Consider the following 20,306-nt stretch of genomic DNA (forward strand, 5'->3'; position numbering starts at 1 on the left):
TTTCCTGCTATTGAGTTGTACGAGTTCTTAATATATTTTGGCTATTAACCCCTTATCAGATACATGATTTGAAAATATTTTCTCCCATTTAGTAGGTTGCCTTTTCATTTTGTTGATGATTTTCTTGGCTGTGCAGAAGCTTTTCAGTTAGATGTAGTCCCAGTTGTTTTATTTTTGCTTCTGTTACCTTTGCTTTTGGTGTCTGTCAGCTTTTAAAAATTAGACACAGGATGAGAAATGAAATCATAACCAGAGTTATCACTTTTGTCCCTCTCCTACCTACCGATGAAGATGTTACTGCCCAGGATGATCAAAAACAAAAGCAACACTTCCTGCAGGAACCTTTCCTAATAAGCCTATGAGGATGTGCTGCACACCCCATCAGAAGGGGAAGGAAGAAAAAATCAAAAGGAGGGAAACTGGAGAGAGAAGGAAGATGCACAGAAATTCAAGCTAAACAGGTGAAAGTGGGCAAGGAGAAAATGAAGACTTACTAATAGCTAACTAGAAAGAGGCACACAAAGTAAAATATTAGGAAAACGTAGAGTAAAACAGACTAAACGTTTTAGAGGGTTTTTCCACCTCTCTGCCAGGCCTTTCCCAGATGGTAACTGAACCATTTGTTTAAATTAGGTCTTGCTTAAATTATAAGGAGCTGAGCTAATTTCCAATGTCAAGAATTCTTGGAACAGAACCATGGGAGGTGGGAGAACCTACAGAGCTGTAGGTTGGAGAAGCGGCTAAACATTAGCCAGCTGAGGACTTCTGGGATCCTTCTGGTATTCACTCATGTTTAAAACGATAGTCACCCTCCCAAAGCCTGCCACTTTATCCTGATTGCTGTGCTGAAGCCCTGTCCCGCGAAATATGCAGCATCTTTAGTGGGAAACTTCTTTTAAAAAAATTCCCTGAGGGATTGCCCTGGTGGCGCAGCGGTTAAGAATCCGCCTGCCAATGCAGGAGACATGGGTTGGAGCCCTGGTCCGGGAAGATCCCACATGCCTCAGGGTGGCTAAACCCGTGTGCCACAACTACTGAGCCTGTGCTCTAGAGCCCGCGAGCCACAACTGCTGAGCCCGCATGCCGCAACTACTGAAGCCCACGTGCCTAGAGCCCATGCTCCACAACAAGAGAAGCCACCACTATGAGAAGCCCGCGCCCTGCAACAAAGAGTAGCCCCTGCTCGCCGCAACTAGAGAAAGCCCGCATGCAGCAACGAAGACCTAATGCAGCCAAAAATAAATAAATAAATTTTAAAAATAAATAAAATTAAAAATTCTCTGAAATGAGTGTATAGGAGGAAAAGTGAGCGCTAGGGTGGTAGCATGGTGGGTGGTTTCTTCCCCCACTTCCTTTTTTTCTTTTGATTATAGTTCTTATAAAGTTCTTTGAATCAGAAATAATTTTTCAAACAAATAAGCAACTTAACAGGATTCAAAATTAAGATAAAGTTTGACTTTCAGTTAGGGTGCCTGAAATGGTCACATGTAGCAATAAGAATTCCCTGACATTACAAAATAGAGTCCTAAATGTTTACATTGATGGCACCAGGTCTAAGATGCACTATTAAAGGAGAGGAAAGAAAATATGCCTGAAAAGGGCAGAGATCACAGGGTCTAGTCTGAGCACCTGTAAGAGAGAAGCACCCTCTGGATAAGCACAAATTTTCCACTTCCCCCTCTTAAAACTCCTAGCTCCTTTGCCCCCTGAAAAGGGCTCTTGGGGCTCTCCAGGTCCTCCCCCAACATCTGCAGCTAATCCAAGTTGTCAGTCAGATGGCTTCCTTCATACCCCCTGCCCCAGCTGGGTCCTTCAAAAACACTTAGAGGCCGCAGCCAAGCTAGTTTTCTTTTTAACTTCCCATTTTTATTGAGAGGTAAATTAGGAGTTGGGAACTATCCCAACTTCACTTTCCTAATGCTGTCACTAAGTGGCCATGGGTAATTGCTTGAAAGCTGCAGCTGCCAGATGACAGTCTGAACAGAACAACCCACGGTGGCCGGCAAGCCTCAGAAGGGTCAGCCATTCAGCGGCACTCCAGGGCCAATTATTTATATGCTTTACTGTACCTTCGATGGAAAAACCAAGCCTCTTGGATCTGTGCCATTTGGATCAGAACTACCTGAACAGCTTCTCCATTGGCTTTTCCGGGCTAAAGGGATGAGAATTTTAATTGCTGAATGCTAATGATGATGATGTCTAACAGAAAAATACCTGCCCATGTACACATCAGATTGGATCAGTTACCAGGGACTGTTCACCTAATGCCAATGACAGTCAGAGTATCTCAGTGCCGTAGGTGTGAGAGCATTTCCGCTCTTTCAGTTCCTGCAGGGCATAGAAAGGCAGTGAGGCACGTTGAAAGGGAACTGAACCCAGTTCCAGGCCTGCTTCAGTTTCCTCCCAGAAAACAGTGTAAAGGACTATAAGGTACTCCATCTCTGGGATCCTCAATCTATCTGTCAGTGAAAGGGGGATGATGCCCTCTGCCATATTTACTTGAAAGCGTGGTTACAGAGATCAAAGTGATTAATGCTCTGAAAGGATTTTGAAATGTTCTATACAAATGTAAATAGAGCATATTATACAGAATGAAAGATTCTCTCCCCCTTAGCACCACTCATTACGGTCTTGATCTCCAGACCCTGCCGAGGCTGCCATCGTTGGTCTCCCCAAGGGCATTTCAGCTCATCAGGAGTTCTGCTGTTGAATGCCTTAGGTTTTGTCGTTGATGAGATCCTTTCACTTAAGTAAAAGTCAGTCCAATCTGCAAAGTCTTTTAAGACTGGAAGAACTTCAGGAGTCTTTTATCTGCCACACGTTTGATCTGAATCTCAACCAGCCTCATACAAAGGCACTGTGGTTGACAAGCGTGTGGCAATAACATGAGTGATGGAATGAGTGGATACAAATTAACACTCAGAAAACCTCAGCCAGCCTGCAAAGTTTTCATCAGTTCTCCCGGCTTTTACACCACAGTGATAATGAAGTAAATGGCAGCGGAGCGCACTAACCTGATGAAATATTGTCATTTCCTACTCTGTGGACAGATTTTCCCGTTCTACTTACTTGCTCCTGTTTGGTTGTTAGCAAGCCCAGTTGTAGTCTTCTGTTACGTTCTATCTTAACTTTCTTAGTTGGTCGTAAGCTCTTCTAGCTAAAGGCTATCTTTTTCTTTCTAGAGTTGTACTCTCAATATTGGAAAACAATTATTCCTTCATGGGATAAAATACAAAAGTAATTGCCAGCTATAGGAAAACAGACCTCAAAGTTTTCAGATGGGAAAAAACGGAAGAATTAGAAAACAAAAAGACCTTGTTTGTTTTTTATTTATTTATTTTTTCAAGTTATAAAAGTAATACATGCTTATAGTAGAAAATCTGTACAAAGAATACAAAAAAGTCAAAAGAGACAGGAAAACACTATTAACACACAGGCACTTTCCTTCCAGTATTTTTTTTCCCAATGCATCTTCCATAGCTCAAATCATTTGTTTATTTGTTTAGTAAATAATTTTTGTGGCACCTATGTACCAGGCCACCATGCTGCAGCAGGTACTTTCTCAGAAGACACTGGTGAACAGCATAGTTTTACCCAATTTTGTATCTGCTTTCTTCACTTATCATAAAGCTTCTCCCAGAGATGTTTTCTTTACCCATTTGTAAGTATATCATGGGTCATGTCTGTAAAATTGTGTTCAACTGTCTTCCCATGTGGATTGTTAACTAACAATCATGTTGTTTTCTAAGTCACATGAAAATCTCTGTCCATTTGCTACTTATAATAAAACTATAATCATCCTAATGTAGCTGGTCAGTAATGGATGAGACCCATGAATTCTGACAATTATCATTGCCTTGGCCTATCAAATGTTTAAAAGAGATAAGTATCCCGCAATTCTATCCTAATCTTAGGCATAGACCTTGGGGCTTGTCCTTTAAAGCTATGGGGTCCAGGAAAATGTTAGCAGGCCCAGCTCGTTCATCTTTTCTTAAAGCTGGAAGAGAGGAGAGGGAGAGAGAGAGGGAGAGAAGGAGAGAGAGGTAGAGAGAGAATGAACAACACCATTTGTATCCTCGCTTACATGGGCTGGAGTTGTTTCAGCATCCCCTCAGCCCCCAAAGTCTCTGAAGTTTCGAGGGATCAGCTTTCCTATTAGAACATCCCTGCAGATGGTGAATCAAAGGAGAGAATGAAAGAGATGTATTTTTCTTTTAAATTATTTAAATTTAAGAATACAGGTACAGATCTGACTGCAGCATCAGTAAAAAATGTCTCTCCCTAGGATGTAGCAAGTACCCGCAGCCCCAGTCGAAAGTCAGTTAACTTCCCGCTGACTCAGGTGGCCTCCCCAGTCACAGAGGGGGTCTCCCAGTTTTCCATTGTACCCAGGCCTCCCCTTCAACCCTTTAATGAAATGGTCTAAACATTTATATATAGTCAAGCCCTGAGTACCATGTTCACAGTGGGAAAGGCTGTAAAGTGGGGAGATGGGGGGCACACAAAGATTCTGCAACCCATCCTGGGAAATTTCAGAAGCTTTCCCACTTTTTGTTAATATTTTCTAAGTTTCTCTCTCGTTTTTTCACCACAAAGGCAAGTTTTCAGATCTAGTTGTCAAAAATGAGTTATATCTGATATTTTTCATACTTATAGAAGTCAATGAATGCATTTAAGTATTGAGATTAAAAGTTCCCTTGTGTAGATGATTCCCTGCTAAGATTTTTAAGCGGTTTATTGGCTTCAGTCACTCATTTTAGTTCAGAGTGGTGCTTTTTAAATGCTCATAAGGCATAGGTCTTTCTCCTTGAAAAGCAGTCATTGGCAATTAAAAGTGTGGCTCTATGTATACATACATACATAAGCACATACATACACATGTACATGTCAAAGAAAAAGCTGGATAGTAGTTAAAGAGGTAAAAACAGATTTTATTCAGGACTATTCCAATAGAGGAGAAGAGACCTCGGTGTAAAACCAAGCTTAGTTCTGAATATAGTGTGGGCAAAAGGGGATTTATAGCCAAGGAGCAGGATAGGGGTCAGTGGATGGAAATTACTAAGAGAAAATATCAGGCGTAAGAGGATTTTTGGCTAAATTGACCTAACAGGATTCTTGCTGAAGACAGGCCAAGAGAATCAGACATCACTTGGGGGATGGTGGAGGCTGAGGAACCTGCTTAGATACGGAGGGTGATAAGATATGGAGGATGGAAGGCTCACTAAACTGGCTTAGATTTAGCTAGAACTGGATTTTATAAGAAAGTGCACAGATGGGCCTAGGAGGAGGTCCAGGAGCCTGACTAAAGTTTCGTCAAGCAAAGCATCTTTGTTAATACACACACACATACACACACACACACATACACACAAATACACACACAGACACACACAGACACACACATGTACACACACATGTACACATACACACACATATACACATACACACAGACACACACATATATATGTATATATACACATAAAATGTATATGTGGTTATATGTATATATATATATATATATATATATATATATATATATATATATACACACACATATACATACTATATATATTTTTTTCTTTCTAATAACATATACTGGATTCTTAAAATTTCAAGTGTTTAATGAAAAATCTAGGGCAGTGCTTCCCTTATGTGAGTCCATGGACCATCTGCCTCAGAATAACCTGGGGAGATTTCTTCAAATGTAGAATCAGGGGTTTTAGATTCCCAGATAATCTGACTTAGTGGGGCCTGAGAATCTATATTTTAAACATGTTCATCAGATTATTTTCATGCCCAGATGCATTTGAGAACTATCTGATGCAGTGTATTTGACCCGTCTTGAAAAAAGCAAAGCTGTACACTGCTCTGTTTTCTAAAATAATAGTGACCGTGGCTACCATGAAGTTACTTTTATGTTCCAGGTACTGGACTACGTGTTTCCCTTTATTATTTTGAATTAAACACAGATTTATTGAGAACTTTTTTTAGCTTTAGGAAAATGTTCTTTTAAAAATTAGACGGTAAATGAACAGTCTTTATTAAAGAGTGTGCCTCACTTTCTTTACCTCGTTTTCTTTATTTGGTGAGGTGCACAAAGTAGAGTTGTGGTAGACTAAAAAAATATTCAAATACGTAGCCAAGAAGTAACACTGAAAATGATAGAAAGTGCATTGTTAAAACACAAAAGAATGGAGTGGAGTCCAGTTTTGACAGGTGAGCCAGTAGTCTATCTTTTCAGGCATAGCCTTATAGAGTCCTTTTGTGATGCTGATAGAATGCACAGTAACTGCCTCAATGTTTTTGCTTGTTCATTTCATTAATGAAACTATGCAACTGTGCTCATTTCTGTTGTTAGAACTTAGTATTTTTTTATGTCTAAGGTAGAGTAATTTGCAAACTGATTCATTCTTAAATATAAGCTATGTTCCAGAGATCAATTTCAGGTTATGGTCTTTACCTTTTTTGGAGATAAACCAGCTTGCTCAAGGTCACATTAGTTGGTAGTGGACGCAGAATTAGAATCCTTAAGTCCATCCTTGACTCTTTCAGTCACGTTGATGCAAACAAGGTGACTTTTAGGTCTTGGATATAGTTGCTACCCACCATCCTTGCTACCCACCATTTGAGAATATAAGGAAATAATTTCCATACCCCAGTTTCCCCTGTGAACCACAATAATCCCTATGTAGAAATTACATTTAAAAAGTTTAGCAAGCTTTGATTTTAAGAGTGTTTGATCTCATCACCTTCTGGGTTATAAAAGCATGGACTTTTGAGTCGGTGTAGTTTTAATGGCTCTTTACATCTCCCTGCATAGTCTAATTGGTATTGAATACATTTTCTATGAATGTAGCTCAAAGGGAGACTGTCAAAGTGTACAGGTCCTAGACAGTTTCTCCCCACTGAAATGGAGGACTGGGATCTGTTTAATTATCAAAGTTTCCAAGGTTCTCAGCCAATAAAGCCACAACTAAATTTGAAGCATGAGAAAAACAGAACAATCTTCCTTTTATCTATCCAGACACCTAACCTCGTGGTCACTGAGTTCTTTTCTGATAATAAATATGAAATGTCTCTGGGACATTGGCTAGTCATTCATTCAGCAAACATTTATTGAGTGCCTATCACGCACCAGCATCTGGTCCAGGCACTTGGGATGCATCAGAGAACAAACAAAGATCCCTTGTCTCACAGACCTTTTTATTCGGTTAAACTTTTAAGCATTCTAGGCTATTTGGACATATCAATGGCGTATAGGTATTTTGTTGGTCTGTGAGTTGCAAACTGGTAACCAGAGGTTCAGCTCACAGATAATCTCTTTGGTTACCTAAGTGGATTTTTTAAAAATTTTGTTTATTTATTAATTTAGGCTGTGTTGGGACCTCATTGCTGCACGTGGGCTTTCTCTGGTTGTGGCGAGTGGGGGCTACTCTTCGTTGCGGTGCGCGGGCTTCTCATTGCGGTGGCTTCCCTTGTTGCGGAGCACGGGCTTCAGTAGTTGCAGCACCGGGGCTCAGTAGTTGCGGCACGTGGGCCCTAGGGTGTGTGGGCTTCAGTAGTTGTGGCTCATGGCCTCTACAGCGCAGGCTCAGTAGTTGTGGTGCACGGGCTTAGTTGCTGTGCGGCACGTGGGATCTTCCCAGACCAGGGCTCAAACCCGTGTATCCTGCATTGGCAGGCAGATTCTTAACCACTGCACCACCAGGGAAGTCCCAGCTAAGTGGATTTTAAAAGTTAGTTTGAATGCTTTAAAAGAGCTGCACACTGTCTAGAAGACACATGCCTATGCTATTTCTTACTGTTTTACACCTTGTCAGCTTCGCTCACACCTTACCTGCCTGGCCCCAGAAGGCATTTGAGTTTGTGGTCCCTGGCTTTTAGCATATCCATGCTTGGCATTGTTTCCTCATGTTCATCTGGAATTGTCAGAATAAACTCTCTTCTCTCACCTCAAAGAATTCAGAGGCTCTGAATGTGTTCAGAGCTATATCTAGAATGTCAGGCCTTTCATGGGAAGTCAACTCACATGAGTACTCACAGCTAAAGACTGTGAACTCAAAAAGGTAATGGCTTACATAACTAATAATAGCTGAGATGTTCCTAAAATTCACTATGTCACTCCTTTCCCCTACATTGGAAAGTAAAGTTGGTTTTTTTCTGTTGGCAAAATTGTATGTGGTGGTTACAGGGGAAATGAGCCCTTGTATCTGTTTTTTTAGGAAGCTCTCATTCCTCTCAACTGTCAGCCGGATGTGTCTGAACTCCTACACTCATGCTGTCCTTTTGAAATGGAATACTTCTCCGCAGTCCCCACCGCCATAAATCCTCCCTATCTATTCAATCCAACTCATTCTTCCATAAGGATTTCCATCTCGTCCATTAAAACAATCCATTCTGTGTTAACTCTTGGCGATTTCCCCTTCTCTGAACCCATAGCAGGCTTAAGGTGGTTGATACACCCATTCATTTACTTGCTCAACATTTATTAATTGGCTACCCTGCTCTGCTCCAGGCACTAGAGCTGATATCTTCTGCTATGGTCTGAATATCTGTGTCCCCCCAAAATTCATTTGTTGAAATCCTAACCCTAAAGGTGGTGGTATTAGGAGGTGGAGCCTTTGGGAGGTGATTAGACCATGAGTGTGGAGCTAATCCTTCATGATTGGGATTAGTGTCCTTATGAAAGAGTTCCCAGCTCGAGGGTCTGACAGACATTGGGAGAAGGGGGCAACCTACCTTCCAGGTCTGGGTCATCAGTAAGGACTGTAGCAGAGTGCATCCGTAATTAAAGTTTAGAGAGTTGAGTGGGCTTTGATAGGTCTAACTAGCCACCATGTTTTGACTACCCTGGCCCTAACACTAATCCTTCAGCATTAATACTGGGACTTTCCAAAATATGTCACCACCCCCATGAAGACTGTCCCCTTGCAAATCGTCCTCTGCAGCACCATTTTTTCATCAATGATTATTACCATCCACCACCATCACCTTTCAGCATCACAGCACTCACAGTAGGGTGGTTATAACTCTCTGGAAAATAAACCTCAGTGAGGTCTGAAATGCCCTTTGATCAAAGAGGCAGAATGTTCAGTCCTTGGTAATCACTCGATAAATACTAATTGGATATCTGGCCGTGGAAAATAAGTTCTTTCCATCTTACACTGGAGGTGGGAGAGGACTAAAAGTGCAGGGACACAGATTTCTGTCTCCAAGGCACAGGAAGACGTTCCACCTTAAGATGTCATTAAAGAAGTTTGAGGAAGGAGAGTTAACTATTTCTTGGGACCTTTCTTAATCTCAGGATCAAGAAAGTTTCACTCAACTCTGGCTTGCTTAGAAACTTTCATGCTCTTCTTTTAGTCTTTCAAACTTGAAGGACAAATGTTTAGTCTTTCAGGAGTTTCCAGTCCTATTTGAGGACACACCAAAATATTTCTGACCCTGAACCTTTTATGTAGACTAAGAAGCTCACATGCAATACACATGCACAAAATCCCCTATATTTATGCTTATATGTATAGCACATCTCTATACAAATAGACACACACAAATATCTTTTATCTTGATAAAGAAAGCACGTTCTATTCATAGGAAAATAGCTGGGTCAGGCTTTCTCGTTTTTTTTGTTTGTGCGCCACAGGGTGCCTAATCGCACTGCAGGGGCAGGCATCCGATGTCACACCAGCCACCTACAGCAAGCACGGGTGCCAGAGGCAGAAATACTAATTAGAGGGTGTCAGGAGACAAGGAGAGAAGGAAAGGGGGCAAAAAAAAGCATAAAACTTTCCATGAAGATGGCAAGTAAAGGAGGGTAGGTTTCTTCTTTTTATTTTGGGTGGGAATTCTCTTCTTTTGAACTGTACTTACTTGAAAATACTACTCTCTCCTTCGTTCTGTAATTTATAGCCAAGAGCTGGATTCATGGAAATAGCTGGATTATCTTTTGAAGGTTGCCCACATGTTTCTAATAAACATTTTTCAATCTGCTTTTGTCCACACTTCCATCCTGTTAACCCCTTTGCCCTGTACTAGCCATTGCTAACGGAATTCATATTCAAGAGTCTTCACGAAGGTTCCTCAGTTTTGTGAAATTGATTTTATTTAATCCAGCACTCCCTATCTTCCTAGGGGTGATTTGTAGTTTTGTGTTTTTCATGGACATACGTTTTGTATTTAAGTGGGCCAAGCCCCCTCATCCTGGATGGTTATGTTGGCGAACAAAGCAGGTATTGCCTTATAAGAGAATTATTATAATATTACTAATAAGTTATAATGACTACCAATAACTAAAGATTTGGATGGTTTAAGCCATGAACTTGACATTTTTATGGATCTGATGTTTTCCTTTATCCCTGCTGCTTGTAGTTGTCTTCGTTTCTAAGTAAGACTTTCACAACCCTATCTGAATATTAAAATCACCTGGGAAAGTTGAAGAATACCAGGTTTCTGAGCCTTAGACCAGTGAAATCAGAACCTATGGAGGGGGACATCCAGGCCTTGGTTTCTTTTTTGTTTTTCTTTTTTTTTTTTAGCGTCTCTATTGGAGTATAATTGCTTTACAATCGTATGTTAGTTTCTGTTTTATAACAAAGTGAATCAGCTATACATATACATATATCCCCATATCTCCTCCCTCTTCCGTCTCCCTCCCACCCTCCCTACCCCACCCCTCTAGGTGGTCACAAAACACCAAGCTGATCTCCCTGTGCTATGCGGCTGCTTCCCACTAGTTATGTATTTTACATTTGGTAGTATATATAAGTCCATGCCACTCTCTCACTTCGTCACAGCTTACACTTCCCCCTCCCCGTGTCCTCAAGTCCATTCTCTACATCTGCGTCTTTATTCCTGTCCTGCCCCTAGGTTCTTCATAACCTTTTTTTTTTTTAGATTCCATATATATGTGTTAGCATACAGTATTTGTTTTCCTCTTTCTGACTTACTTCACTCTGTATGACAGACTCTAGGTCCATCCACCTAACTGCAAATAACTCAATTTCGTTTCTTTTTATGGCTGAGTAATATTCCATTGTATATATGTGCCACATCTTCTTTATCCATTCATCTGTCGATGGACACTTAGGCTGCTTCCATGACCTGGCTATTGTAAATAGAGCTGCAATGAACATCGTGGTACATAACTCTTTTTGAATTATGGTTTTCTCAGGGTATATACCCAGTAGTGGGATTGCTGGGTAGTATGGCAGTTCTATTTTTAGCCTTTTAAGGAACGTCCATACTGTTCTCCATAGTGGCTGTATCAATTTACATTCCCACCAACAGTGCAAGAGGGTTCCCTTTTCTCCACACCCTCCCCAGCACTTATCGTTTGCAGATTTTTTGATGATGGCCATTCTGACCGGTGTGAGATGATATCTCATTGTAGTTTTGATTTGCATTTCTCTAATGATTAGTGATGTTGAGCATCCTTTCATGTGTTTGTTGGCAATCTGTATATCTTCTTTGGAGAAATGTCTATTTAGGTCTTCTGCCCATTTTTGGATTGGGTTGTTTGTTTGTTTGATATTGAGCTGCATGAGCTGCTTGCAAATTTTGGAGATCAGTCCTTTGTCAGTTGCTTCATTGGCAAATATTTTCTCCCATTCGGAGGGTTGTCTTTTCATCTTGTTTATAGTTTCCTTTGCTGTGCAAAAGCTTTTAAGTTGCACTAGGTCCCATTTGTTCATTTTTGTTTTTATTTCCATTTCTCTCGGAGGTGGGTCAAAAAGGATCTTGCTGTGATTTATGTCATAGAATGTTCTGCCCATGTTTTCCTCTAAGAGTTTTATAGTGTCTGGCCTTACATTTAGGTCTCTAATCCATTTTGAGTTTATGTTTAGGTCTCTAATCCATTTTGAGTTTATTTTTGTGTATGGTGTTAGGGAGTGTTCTAATTTCATTCTTTTACATGTAGCTGTCCAGTTTTCCCAGCACCACTTATTAAAGAGGCTGTCTTTTCTCCATTTTATATTCTTGCCTCCTTTATCAAAAATAAGGTGACCATATGTGTGTGAGTTTATCTCTGGGCTTTCTGTCCTGTTCCATTGATCTATATTTCTGTTTTTGTGCCAGTACCACACTGTCTTGATTACTGTAGCTTTGTAGTATAGTCTGAAGTCAGGGAGTCTGATTCCTCCAGCTCCATTTTTCTTTCTCAAGATTGCTTTGGCTATTCGGGGTCTTTTGTGTTTCCATACAAATCGTGAAATTTTTTGTTCTGGTTCTGTGAAAAATGCCATTGGTAGTTTGATAGGGATTGCATTGAACCTGTAGATTGCTTTGGGTAGTATAGTCATTTTCACAATGTTGATTCTTCCAATCCAAGAACATGGTATATCTCTCCATCTGTTTGTATCATCTTTAATTTCTTTCATCAGTGTTTTATAGTTTTCTGCATACAGGTCTTTTGTCTCCTTAGGTAGGTTTATTCCTAGGTATTTTATTCTTTTTTTACAGTGGTAAATGGGAGTGTCTCCTTAATTTCTCTTTCAGATTTTTCATCATTAGTGTATAGGAATGCAAGAGATTTCTGTGCATTAATTTTGTATCCTGCTACTTTACCAAATTCATTGATTAGCTCTAGTAGTTTTCTGGTAGCATCTTTAGGATTCTCTATGTATAGTATCATGTCATCTGCAAACAGTGACAGCTTTGCTTCTTCTTTTCTGATTTGGATTCCTTTTATTTCTTTTTCTTCTCTGATTGCTGTGACTAAAACTTCCAAAACTATGTCGAGTAAGAGTGGTGAGAGTGGGCAACCTTGTCTTGTTCCTGATCTGAGTTGAAATGGTTTCACTTTTTCACCATTGAAAACGATGTTGGTTGTGTGTTTGTCATATATGGCCTTTATTATGCTGAGGTAAGTTCCCTCTATGCCTACTTTCTGGAGGGTTTTTATCATAAAGAGGTTTTGAATTTTGTCGAAAGCTTTTTCTGCATCTATTGAGATGATCATATGGTTTTTCTCCTTCAGTTTGTTAATATGGTTTATCACATTGATTGATTTGCATATATTGAAGAATCTTTGCATTCCTGGGATAAACCCCACTTGATCATGGTGTATGATCCTTTTAATGTGCTGTTGCATTCTGTTTGCTAGTATTTTGTGGAGGATTTTTGCATCTATGATCATCAGTGATAGTGGCCTGTAGTTTTCTTTTTTTGTGATATCATTGTCTGGTTTTGGTATCAGGGTGATGCTGGCATCATAGAATGAGTTTGGGAGTGTTCCTCCTTCTGCTATATTTTGCAAGAGTTTGAGAAGGATAGGTGTTGGCTCTTTTCTAAATGTTTGATAGTATTCACCTGTGAAGCCATCTGGTCTTGGGCTTTTGTTTGCTGGAAGATTTTAAATCACAGTTTCAATTTTGGTGCTTGTGATTGGTCTGTTTATATTTTCTATTTCTTCCTGGTTTGGTCTCGGAAGGTTGTGCTTTTCTAAGAATTTGTCCATTTCTTCCAGGTTGTCCATTTTATTGGCATATAGTTGCTTGTAATAATCTCTCATGACCCTTTGTATTTCTGCAGTGTCCGTTGTTATTTCTCCTTTTTCATTTCTAATTCTATTGACTTGAGTCTTCTCCCTCTTTTTCTTGATGAGTCTGGATAATGGTTTATCAATTTTGTTTATCTTCTCAAAGAACCAGCTTTCAGTTTTATTGATTTTTGCTATTGTTTCCTTCATTTCTTTTTCATTTATTTCTGATCTGATCTTTATGATTTCTTTCCTTCTCCTAACTTTGGGGTTTTTTTTGTTCTTCTTTCTCCAGTTGCTTTATGTATAAGGTTAGGTTGTTTATTTGAGATGTTTCTTGTTTCTTGAGGTAGAATTTTATCCCTCTTAGAACTGCTTTTGCTGCATCCCATAGGTTTTGGGTCGTCGTGTTTTCATTGCCATTTGTTTCTAGGTATTTTTTTATTTCCTCTTTGATTCCTTCAGTGATCTGTTGGTTATTTAGTAGTGTATTGTTTAGCCTCCATGTGTTTGTAATTTTTACATATTTTTTCCTGTAATTGATATCTATTCTCATAGCGTTGTGGTCGGAAAAGGTACTTGATATGATTTCAGTTTTCATAAATTTACCAAGACTTGATTTGTGACCCAAAATATGATCTATCCTGAAGAATGTTCCATGTGCACTTGAGAAGAAAGTGTATTCTGTTGTTTTTGGATGGAATGTCCTATAAATATCAATTAAGTCCATCTTGTTTAATGTATCATTTAAAGCTTGTGTTTTCTTATTTATTTTCGTTTAGGATGATCTGTCCATTGGTGAAATTGGGGTGTTAAAGTCCCCTACTATGATTGCGTTACTGTCGATTTCCCCTTTTATGTCTGTTAGCATTTGCCTTGTGTATTGAGGTGCTCCTATGTTGGGTACATAAATATTTACAATTGTTATATCTTCTTCTTGGATTGATCCCTTGATCATTATATAGTGTCCTTCTTTGTCTCTTGTAATAGTCTTTATTTTAAAGTCTATTTTGTCTGATATGAGAATTGCTACTCCAGCTTTCTTTTGATTTCCATTTGCATGGAATATCTTCTTCCATCCCCGCACTTTCAATCTGTATTTGTCTGTAGGTCTGAAGTGAGCCTCTTGTAGACAGCATATATATGGGTCTTGTTTTTGTATCCATTCAGCCAGTCTATGTCTTTTGGTTGGAACATTTAATCCATTTTCATTTAAGGTAATTATCAATATGTATGTCCCTATTACCATTTTCTTGATAGTTTTGGGTTTGTTATTGTAGGTCTTTTCCTTCTGTTGAGTTTCCTGCCTAGAGAAGCTGCTTTAGCATTTGTTGTAAAGCTGGTTTGATGCTGCTGAATTCTCTTAACTTTTGCTTGTCCGTAAAGCTTTTAATTTCTCCGTCTAATCTGATTGAAATCCTTGCTGGGTAGAGTAATCTTGTTTGTAGGTTTTTCCCTTTCATCACTTTAAAAATATCCTGCCACTCCCTTCTGGCTTGCAGAGTTTCTGCTGAAAGATCAGCTGGTAACCTTATGGGGATTCCCTTGTGTGTTATTTGTTGTTTTTCCCTTGCTGCTTTTACTATTTTTTCTTTGTATTTAATATTTGAAAGTTTGATTAATATGTGTCTTGGCATGTTTCTCCTTGGATTTATCGTGTATGGGACTCTCTGCACTTCCTGGACTTGATTGACTATTTCCTTTCCCATATTAGGGAAGTTTTCAACTATAATCTCTTCAAATATTTTCTCGGTCCCTTTCTTTTTCTCTGCTTCTTCTGGGACCCCTATAATTCGAATGTTCGTGTGTTTAATGTTGTCCCAGAGGTCTCTGAGACTGTCCTCAAGTCTTTTCATTGTTTTTTCTTTATTCTTCTCTCTGGTAGTTATTTCCACTATTTTATCTTCCAGGTCACTTATCCGTTCTTCTGCCTCAGTTATTCTGCTATTGATTCCTTCTAGAGAATTTTTAATTTCATTTATTGTGTCGTTCATCATTGTTTGTTTACTCTTTATTTCTTCTAGTTCCTTTTTAAACGTTTCTTATATTTTCTCCATTCTGTTTCCAAGATTTTGGATCATCTTTACTATCATTACTCTGAATTCTTTTTCAGGTAGACTGCCTATTTCCTCTTCATTTGTTTGATCTGGTAGGTTTTTCCCTTGCTCCTTCATCTGCTGTGTTTCTCTGTCTTCTCATTTTGTTTAACTTACTGTGTTTGGGGTCTCCTTTTCATAGGCTGCAGGTTCGTAGTTCCCGTTGTTTTTGGTGTCTGCCCCCAGTGGCTAAGGTTGGTTCAGTGGGTTGTGTAGGCTTCCTGGTGGAGGGGACTAGTGCCTGTGTTCTGGTAGATGAGGCTGGATCTTGTCTTTCTGGTGGACAGGATCACATCCAGTGGTGTGTTTTGGGGTGTCTCTGACCTTATTATGATTTTAGGCAACCTCTCTGCTAATGGGTGGGGTTGTGTTCCTGTCTTGCTAGTTGTTTGGCATAGGGTGTCCAGCACTGTAGCTTGCTGGTCATTGAGTGGAGTTGGGTCTTAGCGTTAAGATGGAGATCTCTGGGAGAGCTTTTGCCATTTGATATTACGTGGAGCTGGGATGTCTCTGGTGGACAAATGTCCTGAACTGGGCTCTCCCACCTCAGAGGCACAGGCCTGACAACCGGCCAGGGCACCAAGACCTTGTCAGTCACATGGCTCAAAAGAAAAGTGAGAAGGAAAGAAAGGAAGGAAGGCAGGAAGGGAGAAAGAAAGGAAGAAAGAAAAAATAATATAAAGTTATTAAAATAAAAAATAATTATTAAAAATAATACATTTAAAAGTAATTTAAAAAAGAAAGAAAAAAGGAAACAAATCCACCAATGATAACAAGTGCTAAAAACTATACTAAAAAAAAAAAAAAAAAGACCCCTAGTACAAATGGTAAAAGCAAAGCTATAGAGACAAAATCACACACAGAAGCATACACATACACACTCACAAAAAGAGAAAAATGAAAAATATATATATATATTTTTGCTCTCAAAGTGCACTGCATCAATTTTAGGATGATTCATTGTCTATTCAGGTATTCCACAGATGCAGGGTACATCAAGTTGATTGTGGAGATTTAATCCGCTGCTCCTGAAGCTGCTGGGAGAGATTTCCCTTTCTTTTCTTTGTTTGCACAGCTCCTGGGGTTCAGCTTTGGCTTTGGAACCGCCTCTGCGGGTAGGTCGCCTGAGGGCGTCTGTTCCCGCTCAGACAGGACGGGGTTAAAGGAGCAGCTGATTCGGGGGCTCTGGCTCACTCAGGCCGGGGGGAGGGAGGGGTACAGAGTTCGGGGCGAGCCTGCAGCAGCAGAGGCCGGCGTGACATTGCACCAGCCTGAGGCGCGCCGTGTGTTCTCCCAGGGAAGTTGTGCCTGGATCATGGGACCCTGGCAGTGGCGGGCTGCACAGGCTCCCGGGAGGGGAGGTGTGGAGAGTGACCTGTGCTCGCACACAGGCTTCCTGGTGGCAGCAGCAGCAGCCTTAGCGTCTCATGCCTGTCTCTGGGGTCCGCGCTGATAGCCGCGGCTCGCGCCCGTCTCTGGAGGTCCTTAAGCTGCGCTCTTAATCCCCTCTCCTCGCGCACCGCGAAACAAAGAGGCAAGAAATAGTTTCTTGCCTCTTCGGCAGCTCCAGACCTTTTCCCGGACTCCCTCCCGGCTAGCCGTGGTGAGCTAACCCCCTTCAGGCTGTGTTCATGCAGCCAACCCCAGTCCTCTTCCTGCGATCCGATCCGACCGAAGCCCGAGCCTCAGCTCCCAGCCCCGCCCGCCCCGGCGGGGGAGCAGACACACTTCTCGGGCTGGTGAGTGCTACTCAGCACCGATCCTCCGTGCCGGAATCTCTCCGCTTTGCCCTCCGCACCCCTGTGGCTGCGCTCTCCTCCGTGGCTCCAAAGCTTCCCCTCTCCGCCACCCGCAGTCTCCGCCCGTGAAGGGGCTTCCTAGTGTGTGGAAACCTTTCCTCCTTCACAGCTCCCTTCCACTGGTGCGGGTCCCGTCCCTATTCTTTTGTCTCTGTTGTTTCTTTTTTCTTTTGCCCTACCCAGGTTCGTGGGGAGTTTCATGCCTTTTGGGAGGTCTGAGGTCTTCTGCCAGCGTTCAGTAGGTGTTCTGTAGGAGCTGTTCCACACGTAGATGTATTTCTGATGTATTTGTGGGGAGGAAGGTGATCTCCGCATCTTACTCTTCCGCCATCTTGAAGATCTCTAGGCGTTGGTTTTGTTACAAGTTCTGCAGATGATTCCAGTGTTCAGGCAGGATTGAACCCTGGTGAGGTGCTTGTCGTGTGACCCCAGGGCTTCAGGAATACCTGTGAGTGGCTCGACTTGGCCCCTTCGCTCTCTCCTCCCCTGGCCTCAGTGCTGCCTACTGCTTACTCAGCCTCTGTACGATTCTCAATCCGATCACCAGGGTCAAGAGCAGGTAGGGCTGAGTTGAGGCATCTATGGCACAAAATGTAAGGAGACACTCACTCTCAGGGTCCCTCGGTACCTTTCTTGCCTCACCCTCATCCTGGGCCTGCAAATTGGTTGCTCTTCATAGAAACTTGCACTTGATTGGCCTGGAAATGAAACCACGGACTTATTTACTTTCCCTCTTCTCCATCTAAGCCTACCTGTTATCTACCACTTTTGGCAATCCTATTTAGCAAATATCATTTTAAGGAAACAAGAGATGTCTTTCTAAATTGCCTTCAGAGCCAGCACAAAGTCATACTTAAAGACACTGTTTTCTTCCCTTTAGAGGTACAATTGCTTTTTTTTTTTTTTAACCAAAATGTCTTATCCTGAGTAATTTGCTTCATTGTTCCCTAACTCAAATCCCTCCTCAAAAGACCAAATTCCAGGGCTTCCCTGGTGGCGCAGTGGTTGAGAATCTGCCTGCCAATGCAGGGGACACGGGTTCGAGCCCTGGTCTGGGAAGATCCCACATGCCGCGGAGCAACTAGGCCCGTGAGCCACAATTACTGAGCCTGCACGTCTGGAGCCTGTGCTCTGCAACAAGAGAGGCTGTGATAATGAGAGGCCCGCGCACCACGATGAAGAGTGGCCCCAATTGCCGCAACTAGAGAAAGCCCTCACACAGAAACGAAGACCCAACACAGCCATAAATAAATAAATAATTAAAAAAAAAAAAAAGACCAAATTCCAAAATTCTTGTTCTGTTTCTGAGGAAATGCCGTCACGGAGTTCCAAAGGCTTTTTTACATTGACATCCCCAAACCACCTTGTAGGTGTGGAACTGTTTAACTTTGATGATGATTAAATAATATGATACATTCCAGACAACTATTCCAGACACTGAAAGTCACAATAAATGTCAGTTTTCTTACCTTTTGACCCTTACTTCCAATTGCCTACTGCATTCACCTCCACCAGGAAGCCCCGCTCCTCCCTCAAGTAACTGTGTCTGAAACTCACCTCACTGGCCTTCCCTGTGGACTGCCTTCTTCTAAACCTTTATGCCTCCCAACCTTATCCTTGTGGCTCGCCTGACTTTCTACCCCACTGCATCAGACCAGAATCCTGCCACCCTCCTGTTTACGTATGCTTCCAACCAACCCAATTCTAAGATCCTGTGAATCTCCCCTCTGTGCCGTTCCTCATCTCCATGGCCAACCCCAGCCGTTTCCTGACCCGCCATGTCCTCTCACGCCTCTTTATCTTTGCAAATGTTGCCTTCCTGCCAGATGAGTTCTTCTGACTCCTGCCAGGCCAGTGCACAGTCTTCCTGACCTAGTTATTGGCCACCTCCCATGGGAAGCCTACTTTGAACCCTCTAAAGAGTGAACTCCCAGTTTTGAGTCCCGACATCCCCTGGTGAGGGCCTCCACCATAGCTTTTATCATAATCACTGCAATTGTCTATGGCTTTGATTCTTCTCTGTGAAACCCTAAACCCTATTTCCTTGAAGACAAGAGCTATTTCCCATCTATCTCTATAGCCCCAGGTTTTAACCCAGTTAAGGACGCTAACAGGTTTACAAGGGATGTCTGTTATGTATGAGAGAGTAGCATCGTGGAGGTCAAGAGTTAGGACTCTGAAGTTAAACTACCTGAAATCAAATACTTCGGTACTACTACTTGCTGGTTGTGTGAATCCAGGTAAGTTACTTGAACTCCCTCTGCTACAGTTCCCTTGTCTGTAAGTTGATATAATAAGAGGATCTACCTCATGGAATTATTGGGAAACGTAAGTGAATTAATAACTTTAAGGCAATTCCCAACTCTAACATTCTAAAATTCTGTGAAAACACCCCCTCCCCCTCCTCCCTTAACAAGTGTGTAAATGAATTCAGAGATAATCTGTAATCTTGAAATCACCTGTAGCACCTAACCCAGTGTAGTGGTTAAAATCAATTATTTCATAGGATGTTTGTAAGGATGAGTGAATGAACACATGTATAGGGCTTAGTGCCTGATATATAGGAAGTGCTCAGTAAATGTAAGCTACTTGTTTTTTTTATTATTATTATTGCCATCCCCTCCCAAATTCCTTCAATAGCTCTCCCATGTTAACTTAATGAAGTCCAAACTCTGTTGCCCAAGATTATGACAGATGTACCTGAATCTCATTCATGACCGTTACTACCTTCGCAAATGCTATTCAGTCAACCCCATACTCTGTGCCAATCTTACTCTCTTTTTCACTTGTTAGAATCTACTCAGTCTCTGAGGCCATCTCATATGTTAATTTAATAATACATTTTCTGGATTTTCTAACTACAAATGAGCTTTCTTCTGAATGTTGTATGAACTTTCTTGGTATTTTTTTAATTTTATTTTTTACTACTACTAT

The 20,306-nt window shown here is 41.2% G+C and overlaps 1 long non-coding RNA gene across 1 annotated transcript in view; it reads left to right on the forward strand.

Moving 5' to 3' along the window:
- Positions 1-6,783: 6,783 nt before the first annotated feature.
- LOC309631856 overlaps positions 6,784-20,306 on the forward strand; it is a 916,236-nt gene continuing 902,713 nt past the window's right edge. Inside the window, exon 1 of the long non-coding RNA XR_014246617.1 lies at positions 6,784-10,954. This is a non-coding gene — a long non-coding RNA (uncharacterized lncRNA). The remainder of the gene's footprint in view (positions 10,955-20,306) is intronic.

The sequence above is a fragment of the Balaenoptera borealis genome (genome assembly GCF_965194805.1).
Source record: "Balaenoptera borealis genome assembly, chromosome: 7".
NCBI classification, from domain to species: Eukaryota; Metazoa; Chordata; class Mammalia; order Artiodactyla; family Balaenopteridae; genus Balaenoptera; species Balaenoptera borealis.